Genomic DNA, 10,323 nt, shown 5'->3' with positions numbered 1-10,323 from the left:
TTTATAATTAAAAATATAAAATATATATAATAAAATAAATAAATAATTATCAAACAAAAAAATATTTTATTTTATTAAAAGTAAAAAATATTTCTTTTTTTATCCTAAAACTAGTTTAATTTTAGTTTCAATAAACTAGAATAGTACGAGTCAAAAATAAAAAATTAAAGAAAAGTAATAAATCTATAATATAGAAATTCTTTTTATGGATAATAATTGTATGTTGTACAATTATATTCTATCATGGTGGATTTTGTCACAATGTGAAACTGCAACATTTTTTGTATCAACATGCAGGTAACGTATTCCTGTAACTCAAATTAGACTTTGCAGAGAAGAAGAATACTTGACAAGTCCCTGTCAACATGCAAGTAGCGTGATGTATACGGTGGAAGTAGCTTTTCCAACACAAATGCGGCGTGTTGCACTAGTTTCATAAAAAAATCTTTTGATTTTTTTAAGAAATCTGTATCCTTTTAGAGATTCTATTGCTTTGTGATTAATACATTATTTGGGTGTTTCTATATTTGCATACAGGGAGCAGAGTTGCTCCGAAAACACGCGAGGGCGAATAGATTGGCTTTAACACTTTGTTTGGATGAAAGATGGAAAATAAAAAGAAAGAAAATGGGAGAAAAGAAAATGAAAGAAAAATTTAATTTTTTTTTTATATTGTTTGGATGAAGAGAAAATGAATAGAAAGAAAGTTAGAGAATTTTTTTTGTTTGGATGGAAAGAAAAATAAGAAGAGAGAAAATCATAACAAAGTGAAATTACATTAATACCATTACCTATTTTATATATAAATTATAATATACTAATGTATTTAAATTATTTTTCTAACGAAAAAAAGTGATCCCAATTGTATTTTAGAATTTTAATGTATTATCTTTGTTAACAATAAAGATTTTTTTTAAATTTATCCTTTTCTATTGTTTTTAAAGGGCAAATTTTTTAATGTATTTTTAATTGTATTGTGTAAACTCCGTTAAATTAGTAAATAATTAACCAATAAATTAATTCCTAATTAAGAATTTCAGAAATGTGAATATTATGTTAAATTAGGATAGAGCTCGTCAAAACGAGAATTTTGACACTAATTTCAAAAAATTCGGCCCAAGATTAAACCAAAAAGGCTGAACCGATTGAACCAGACCCAATCGGCCCAGCACTTAAGTGAACCCCAGGCCTCTTCCCTTCTTCATTTCAGCTGAAGCAGTGCTGAAAACTACAGGGGAAAGGAGAAACGAAAACTTCCTCCAACCCTTACGGTAAAATTCAAATCACCGTAACTCCTCCGTCCGAGCTACGATCGTCGCACCGTTTGCGGCTACACGACCACCGCGTCGAGCTCTACGATTCTACCAAAACAATTTCATAAGTAACCCGCTTATTCAATCTCAGCCTCTTTTTCTCCAATTTTCATTAAATTAAGTGGAGGTATTGAATTTCTTTGCTCTTTGATGTTTTAGGATCTAATTAGCTCAAGAAAAACATTCACTCTTGCTTATGTGAAGCTTGGGTAAGGTGAGGATATTAAAATTCTATCTAAATATTCTGAAATTGTGCTTTGGGTATTAAATTGGGTATATATGTGTTATGTGTATTAGGTTGTGAATAAATAATTGGAGTTTGAAATTGTGGACGTTGGAATTTGGTGGAGGCTAGGCATTAGTATTTTGTTAAGCTTTTGGGGCTGTGTTTGTTTTGGGTGAATTGCTTTTATCGCTACGTGGGAACCGGCCAAGGTATGGTTTAGGCTTCTTGCATTTAATATATAATGTTCTGTGAAAACTTAAGCAAGATGATTATAAGATAAGTTGAAATGTATGTGTATATAATTATTGCTTAGTATCTTGTTAACTAGTTGGTTTTGGTTTGGTGTTTGTTAAATAATTGGTGAATTGATAAGTTTGTTGATTAAAGATTTGAGGATGTAAATTTATGGTTGATGATGCTTGATGGTTAGTGGTGATTTGATGAGTCTGTTGATAATTTGAAGTATGATTATTGTGGTGATTGTTATGGTGATGAGGAAGGGTATGTTGTGTTGAATTGGCAGGTTTGGTAGTGAATAGAATGGAATTTTTGAATGAAAATGAGGTTTGGGGAGTTTTGCAAAACTTGGCTTTGGGCTGAACTTCGGTGAGCCCATAACTTGGCTTCCAGACCCTCAATTTGCTTTTAATTTGTTTTAAAATGAAAATTGGGTTCATGAAGTTTATGTCATTCGAAGAACGGGTGAAAAATATTTTAAATTGAAGAAGTTATGGGTGTTTGAAGATTTGAATCAAAAACTGTTTTCTTTCTTTCAATTTTGCAGCTTGTTAATGAATCAGTTTTTTTGAAAAACGTACGTCCACGCGTTCGCGTGGCAAGAAATTTTTGACAATGCGTATGCGATTGGTCCTATGTATATGCGTAATGAGTCAGCAAGCATGTCCACGCGTACGCATGGCCCACGCATACGCGTGACATGAAGTATTTACCTACGCGTACGCATGACAAGGGGACACGCGCGTGAGCTGCATTTTTACACTTCCACTCTTACGCGTCCGCCACGCGTACGCGTGGCCCCTTTTTTCAGCAAACATGATTTTTCTAAGTTTTAAACTCTATTTCAAACTTCTAAACCTCTATTTTCATTCCTTTAGTCATAAATAATAGTATTAAACCTGATAATCAGATGAAGTTAGGAAATGGGGATAACTTGGAGGTGAAGTAAAGCTGAAAAGTGATGAATTGATTATGAAATGTTATGGATGATCATGTATAATACTTGACTTGATAATCAAATGAATGATCATGTATGATACTTGGCTTGAATAATTAAATGATCTGAGATACGAGATTCCCTGGATAAAGTATCGTATCTTGCCACCACGTGTACCAGGTCAAAAACTTGATACTCTATTGATCCGGCGACGTAAGGGTGACCGGACACTTATAAATTCTCAGGAATGATACCCCCATTGAGCGATTTGATATATATATGAGAAAAAGCTATGCATAGACTTATGGGGATGCACGTCGGGGGACAGTCCAAAGGTTTAGCAAACCGGACCTGTCAGGTTGGCTTGATAACCGACAGATGAGACTCATCAGTCATAGGACAGGCATGCATCATGTGCATATTACTTGAATTACTTGTTTGTGCATTAACTAGGTGTTCCTAAGTGTACTTGCTATGTTAAATGTATAATTGTTACCTGCAGTACTTGTAACATTCTTGTGTTTGCTATTATCTGCTTATTTGTCTGTTGTGATTTGTCGAAGGAGATGAAGGTATGGAGGAAAGGCAGTGGGACTTAGGTTTAAGATTAAGTTAAGTTAGGCTTAAATACTCTTAGAAAACCACCTTTTATGGCTTCTGTTTAATACTTTAAGCTTTATAATCTGAGTGTCGGTGTTCTAGGATTGCCTCTGGCATTCCCAGGATCTTATATCTTATATGTGTGGCACCTTTACCATACTGAAAACTTCTGGTTCTCACCCCATACTATGTTGTTGTTTTTCAGTTGTAGATCGAGAGGCACCTCCTTAGGCATCTGAGCTTTTGAAGCGATGTGGTTATCGGGTTGCTTTTTGGATTGTATAGTTATGTATATATATGTACTTAGTTTTCTCTCCGTATGACTTGTTCCTTTTGATCCTCTTAGAGGTTTATGAAGAGACAGGATTTTGTTTATGTAAATTTGGGTTTTGGTTATGTATATATATTTTGGCTAGTCTTGACTTCACAGACTAAGTTAGGAGCTTGTTATTTTGTATCGTTGGCCCTCTATTCCTACTTTTATTATCTTATGCTTAATAGTTATAGTTTTCTTAGCACCCAAATTAACTCGTTTCTTGAGCGTTGCGTTTTTATTTCGCGATTTTTGTTTTACCTGTTCTTCAAGATTCCTAATTTATTATATTCTTCTGCCATTATATATGCACTTTCTATTTTAGAGGTCGTAATACCACATCACCTCTATTTTATGACTTAAGCGTAAAGCTGAGTGTGGTAAGGTGTTATATATTGAAAGGACAAATTTGTATTTTTACCTATGCTACCATTCCAATATCAGTTTTCTTCGCTACTTTGAGGAGAAAACTTTAACCCGGACCCCACATGCACTTTTGCATCTTCCATCCAATTTCACTGTCGATCCCATCGAAGAAAATCACTTTTTCCATCTATTTTCTCCTCCTCCATTTTCTTTCTCTCTAAATTCATCTACTCATCCAAACAAAGTGTAAAAGCCTCCCACCTGGCTCTCCTCCTCACTCGTTCAACACATTGTGAAGAGAGTTGAGAGAGTGTTTTAGTTTACTGAGTTTTAGAGAGTATTTTAGTGTATTAGATGTGAAATTTATATATAAAAATTTTAAACAGATATTTAATAAAAATGATACGTAATTATACGTCGATGGCAGAAAATATTATCAACTATTTGGATAACATAATTATGTAAATTTTTATTATTTTCGCTAATTTAGAACTTATTATTTGGTTAATATGTTAAATATAACTATTTTAGTTAATATTATTATTAACAATATTAGTATAGTTAATCATTTGATTTATTTTTTACTGTAGATTATAATATAATAAGAATCTAGGGCTGTCTTTATTCTTGAACATGAATGAACGTTGACTCGTAATTCTTTTACTTGCAATGCTAAAATTAAAGTAATATTAGAAATATATATAAAAATAATTTTCAATGAAAATTTTCTTTTATTAGTTTCTTAACATAGCGTAAGACCCATACTTGTAATAGTTATCACCTAGATTTGAAACTAGGTAGGTTGTGCATATTATAAAAAGAATTGGCTACTCCTGTAATAGAGGGTGAGAATAAATATTACTAAGGTCAACTCCCAAGTTATGGGTGGCGTTGTGGGTACGATGTATTGAGCTTCAAGAAATTAATGCGCACACTCTAGAGTCTAGCTAGCTACTTCTTAAATAGAGGTAGAAAAAGGACAACTTACCTCTATAAAATAAAGGAGAAAAAGTTTATTGAATTGCAACAATTCAAATTTCTTTATGTGTTTTTATTAATATGTAAACCGTGGTAGATAATTATGGTTTATAATTTATACATAATCTGTTGTAGGTTGGCATGTTTTATAAGTCAATAAGAATGATCATAAATCGTGATAGGTAGTCATGGTTTACGAAGATAGAAATATGAGCATAAAATCCTTTAACCTGCTACGGTTTATGAAGGGTTTTGTAAATGCATAAATCCTTGTTGGATGTCACGGTTTATGAGAAAAAGAATTCTATATATATATATATGAGTGAGATTCAAGCTGGTGAGGAGATCATTATCACAATGGCAAGCGAGGAAGAGAGTTTTCTTGTTTTAGTGCATTGCTCTGGAAAAATCAAAAGAAGCAAAAAATAACCATTGAGTGTATTTATCATCAAGCACTTTGTCAGATATAAAGAACAGCATCTTACAGAAGTTTGGGGTATTTGGGAGCAAGTGGATGAAGAAGCTATTCTACAAGATTCCCATCGCAGTTGTCTCGACCAGTGTTAAGTATGATACGTTTGTGCTAGCGGCCGATGAAGATATTAGGGTTCTGTTTCATTGTGTAAGGAGTTTTCCAGAGGTCAAAATACACAAGCTGTATGCGAAGTTGGAGGTTGGTGTCGATAGTTCTGGGGCATCAGCTCCAGTTCATAGCTCGACTGTCGCAGGCAGTGCGTCTAGTTCAATGCCTGCGGCCGGACCATCTGTTCCGCAGGTCGCATCCCCTTCCTTTGCGACTGATTTAGATCGAACGGAGGCAGTTGCTTCTGTACCGTTGGAGAATCCTGGGGTCTGGCAGGAAGCATTTGAGATGGATACCGCTGGTGGCATGATTCATGATGTTCAAGGCTTCCGGGAACCTGATCGTGTAGAGAATGCAATGCGGGACGATGACTCTGACGAGGAGCCGGTAGATATCATTGGAGACAGCAATGATGACACAGGTGCCAATCAACATACACAGCACGGGCCTTCAAGTTCTGGCACACAGTAGTACTCTCCACACTTCTCCACTCTAAACTTGGAGGCTCTGGGTCAACAGGCAGACGGAGGTGTTGAGTACAGAGTCTTGGAATCAGATCATCTAAATTCTAAAGTATCATGGAAAATGCAAGGAGTTCGGCAAGGGTTGTAGTTGGTTGATTCGCATATCGCTTTGTGCACGTAAGGGCACTTGGGAGGTTAGGAGGTACAATGGTCTGCACACTTGCTTGGCCACCTCTATTTCCAGTGATCTCCAGCAGCTTGATTACCACGTTATCTGTGCGAGGATTTATCCGTTGGTTAGGGCGGATGCTGCCGTTACGGTAAAGGTCTTGCAATAAGCAACAGAAGCCGATTACGGGTTCAGTCCTAGTTACAGAAAGGTTTGGATGGCAAAACAGAAGGCAGTAGCACAAATATACGGAGATTGGGAAGATTCGTATGCCGAGTTGCCACGTTGGATGCTAGGGGTACAGTTGACCATGGCCGAGACAGTAACTGTGTTGAAGACCTCTCCTGTTCAACTTGGGGATCAGGTCGATGAGTCAACAGTGTACTTTCATCGTCTTTTCTGGACATTTCCACCCTACATCGAGGCCTTCCGGCATTGCAAGCCCCTAGTGAGTATTGACGGTACCCACTTGTATGGCAAGTATGGAGGCACGTTACTGTTAGCAATAGCGCAGGATGAGGACTCGAACATCCTCCTGATAGCCTTCGCCCTTGTGGAGGGAGAAAATGCGGAGTCATGGTCATTCTTCTTGTCCAACCTACGATCGCATGTGACGCCGTAAGAGAGTATTCTTGTTATCTCTGACAGGCATAATGGCATTAAGGCTGCCCTTGAGGCCCCTGAGAATGGTTGGCTTCCTCCACGTGCTTTTTGAGCATTCTGTATTCGTCATGTGGCAGCGAATTTTAGCCTTAGCTTCAAAGGTAAAGATGCAAGGAGGATGCTGGTCAATGCTGCCTATGCAAAAACTGAAGTAGAGTTTTATTACTAGTTTGACATCATGCGGACTGAGAATTCGGCCATGTGTGACTGGGCCAACCGGATAGAGTATGACAAGTGGACCCAATATGAGGATAGTGGTAGACGCTTTGGGCACATGATAACCAACATTAGTGAATGTGTGAATTCAGTGTTAAAGGGAACTCGCAACCTCCCGGTCACTTCATTGGTTAAGTCAACTTACGGGAGGCTTGCTGAGCTTTTCGTGGTCCGTGGATAGACGGCGGAGGAACAGCTGGGGTCCTTCCTAAAGCGAACCATGGGTCATATGGAGAAACTGCAGGCTCATTGAGATCAACCAGCAACTGAGGCTGAACACCCTGACTCAGTGGCTGGTACTCGGCAAACTGGGAATGAACCTCCGACATCTGTGGCCTATAATGGGTCGCATCGTCATCCCTCAGCATGTCTGCTATATTCCTAAAGAACTCTGACTGACTAACAGGATCCTCGATATCCATGTCGACAGCCGCGATAGTAAACTCAACGAATCCCTGTGGCCCAACACTCCCGAACATCTGAAAGCTACCCCCAACTTCGTAGGTGGGCTAATCCATCCCTGTCTCCAAACCTCCAACATTCTCACCAACAGCGTGCTGAGCAACATCATCCCCAGCGGGAGGTCCTCTACCTCGAGCCCGTCCACGACCATCCCACCCACCCTGCCGTTTGGCTCTACGTCGAGGAACACGATGATCCACAACACCTCCATCATCATCACCACCTAGGTCCTCATCCATAAGGTCGTCGAGCCATCGCCACTCTCGATTGGTAGCACATGTGCCTATACACCGACGCCAATCCACTCGCCTGTTGTCTGGTCTGTCGGGAACCTGAACCTTGGGAGGTGCCTGCGACGATCCTCTGTGACGAGCCTCCTCAGTCAACACAATCGGTCGAGGATCATGAAATGCAACATCTGGAGACAGGAATCTGTGGGCAACACGGCACCACCAGTCCAAGTACTCCGGTGATGGACCCGAATCAGCTACTCGATCAACCGGGATGACTGAATCAAGCCTGTTCTCCTAATGCAAATGCCATTCTTGATAATATCTGGAGAACCATTGATCTCCACCCCTTCCATCCTTCGCATGGAGCCAATCAATGTTCAGAGCCAACTGGGGGAGATGCTGAACACCGCCAAACTGCGGTACCACCCTATCCACCTGATGTCACTCTATCGCAGCAGAATATATCGGGCTAGTGACCGTCGTCCATAGCATACGGTGCTCGTCAACAAGTATCTGCAGATGAACAACAGCAGCAACCTCGGCAGCAGAATAAGGCTCCCACTCAAACTGTATCGGAGAAGGTAATGTTAGGTAAGACCATCAGAGTAAACATGAACGACTACTTGTAAGAGCAATAACTAAATGACTCACATCGTGGACACGCAATCTATCCAAAGAAAGGCGTGCAGACACCACTCTTTGATCCCCTACATCGTTTCTCGGTAGATATGATGCCCACCTACAAGTTTCATTGAAAGCATGTCATAACGAACGACAACACATGAAATTGAACAAGTTGTGGACCGAAAATAATAAACCGTACCTGGATGCCAGCGAAAATCCGAACACATCAAAACCACTGGGTCTGAGACTGGAAAACCTCCAGAAAATCCAAGACTATAAAAGCTGTAGTGGCCCGGCCAAGTTAACGTCTCTGCTTGTCCCACGATAAAGACATCTATACAACCAGGCCAGTGCAGCCGAGCCCCAGCTATATCTCCCCAAGTCTTCCATGGATGCAAAATAAGGCAACCAGCAAAGGTGAACCCGATTTGTGTTCTTGTCCGCAAACAGCTGAGAGGACAACAACATCAGAATATAAGCACGTGCGTATATATGCACGGTCTTTTCACTCGCCTCTGCTAGTAGAACACAAAACCTCTCATGGAACCATGTGTAGCACACCGTCATCTGCTTGACTTTATTCTGCGGCGGTAACTCGCCAAACAACTCGCGAAACCACGTCCATGCGGGTCTTCCATTCTCCATCAGATTCTCAAAATCAGTCAGGCACCCACTAACGGCCTCCCCATCGATGGGCAAACCCAACTGATATGCCACATCTTGCAAAGTGATGGTGCACTCCCCAAACGGCATGTGAAAGGTGTGGGTCTCAGGACGCCGCCTCTCAACGAATGCGCTAAGTAGAGTCTCATCAACCCAGAACCACTGACTATTCAGCCTAGCCAAATGATACAAGCTCGCAGTCTCCAGATACGGTATAATTCGGTCGTATAACGACATATTCTGTTGTCTCCTAACACCGCTAATAAGCCTAGTAGACTGCAACATGTGGATAAGAAAAACCTCAGCATACGAGCAATATTAATAACAGTAAATATAATTTAAAAATATTATTATACACCCACATTGGTTTTATATTTTCTCTATTGATAGTAATAACAATAATCAAACAATAACAATAATAATAACAACAATAACCATAGTTACTAAGAAGGATAACAATAACATCAATATGAATAATAATAACAATGATACTAATAATATCAACAATAACAATAATAACAACACCAACAGTAATAATAATAGTAACAATAACAATAATAACAATACTAACAACTACCAATAATAATAAAAATAAAATTAACAACAACAACAACAACAACAACAATAATAATAATAATAAGGTAGTATAACTAACCTCTTGATCGATGTATCTAGTCACGTGCGCAATGCCATTTAATCAGTAGATACGAGTTTCGTTTTTTATTGCTCCACCACCCAAATGGTTCAAAACCTCAAAGCCTCTCCCAGAAACTCCCTCAACCTCCCAGATTCAACAAAATTTGGTTTGCCACAAATGAGAACCGTGACGAATTAACACGGATTATGTATTTATACTACTCTAAGCATAAATCAGGGTAGCCAACAGGATTTTATGCTCACAACTTTTCTTCATAAACCGTGGTGACCAAGTACGATTTCTTCTAGCATTTTCCATGCATAATTCGTGGTAAGCAACCGCGGTTGATATTCAACGTTTTCTAAGTGTAAACCGTGCCAACCACCCACGGTTTATGTACAAATTGAAAATCGTAATTACCTACCACGGTTTACATAATAATGAAAAAGGACACTCACGTAAACGAATGGCAAATGTTGCATTTGAGTAAAGAATTTTCACAATGATTTTAATCAAGTAAATTGTCCTAAATTTTATTCAAATTTTATATAATTATTTTTTATTTTCTGTTTTAATATTATTTATTTATTTTATTTTGTAATTATTAAAATTAATATTTTTATAAATAAATAAAAATTC

The sequence above is a fragment of the Arachis duranensis genome, chromosome 2 (assembly GCF_000817695.3).
Source record: "Arachis duranensis cultivar V14167 chromosome 2, aradu.V14167.gnm2.J7QH, whole genome shotgun sequence".
NCBI lineage: Eukaryota > Viridiplantae > Streptophyta > Magnoliopsida > Fabales > Fabaceae > Arachis > Arachis duranensis.
Note: the sequence above shows the minus strand (reverse complement) of the source record.